The sequence below is a fragment of the Schistocerca cancellata genome, chromosome 5, assembly GCF_023864275.1.
Source record: "Schistocerca cancellata isolate TAMUIC-IGC-003103 chromosome 5, iqSchCanc2.1, whole genome shotgun sequence".
Lineage (NCBI taxonomy): Eukaryota > Metazoa > Arthropoda > Insecta > Orthoptera > Acrididae > Schistocerca > Schistocerca cancellata.
Window position 1 is genome coordinate 251,938,787 of NC_064630.1, and position 804 is coordinate 251,939,590.

At 44.9% G+C, this 804-nt stretch overlaps 1 non-coding gene across 1 annotated transcript; it reads left to right on the forward strand.

The window, feature by feature from the left end:
- Window positions 1–482: 482 nt before the first annotated feature.
- On the forward strand, window positions 483–557 carry Trnat-ugu (transfer RNA threonine (anticodon UGU)). Its single transcript has one exon. It is a non-coding gene; the product is annotated as a tRNA-Thr (tRNA).
- Window positions 558–804: the final 247 nt, after the last annotated feature.

The window sequence follows — 804 nt, forward strand, 5'->3', positions numbered from 1 at the left end:
ACATCTTCATTGGTATCTTCACTCCTTCCATTTCACTTATGCGTCCACACGGTCCAAATTTTGACCTTTTTATATGAAGACAGTAAGTTGTTCTCGAAAGAACAGTTACTGTTGATGATCGTGCAGCTTTTCCCTCGAATAAGTGATGATTAACTGACAACCTCAGCACCTGAGGTTGTCAGTTGATCATCACTTATTCCAGGGAAAAGCTGCACGATCATCAACAGTAACTGTTCTTTCGAGAACAAGTTACTGTCTTCATATATACAGTTAAAGGCTACCCAGCCATTGACCTTAGTCTGTACGAATGCGCACAGGTTGCCCAAACCCTTACGGGAATCGCCAAAGCGAGCGCGAGTAATGAATGGGTGGGCAAATGTCTATAAGGTACAATACATACGTAGAATTGTAGACACTTGGGAATATGAGTCTCACGGGAAGCGTGCAAGGGATAAGTCCCTGCAGTCGCGTTATTCATCTGTGTCCTCGGTGGCTCAGATGGATAGAGCGTCTGCCATGTAAGCAGGAGATCCCGGGTTCGAGTCCCGGTCGGGACACACATTTTCAGCTGTCCACATCGAGGTATAACAACAACACCTGTCGGCAGCTGAGGTTGTCAGTTAATCATCATTTATTCGTTGACCTTTTTGTTTTGCCTTGTGGACACTCCTCTTCTAAGGGGTCTCTCGGTGTTTCGTTTCTCCATATATCTCTTAGTCAGTAATTAGACATACCGCGATAGGTCATAAGGCAATATGACCCATTAGAAACGATTTCTGAAAGCCTGCGACTGCGAAAGCAATG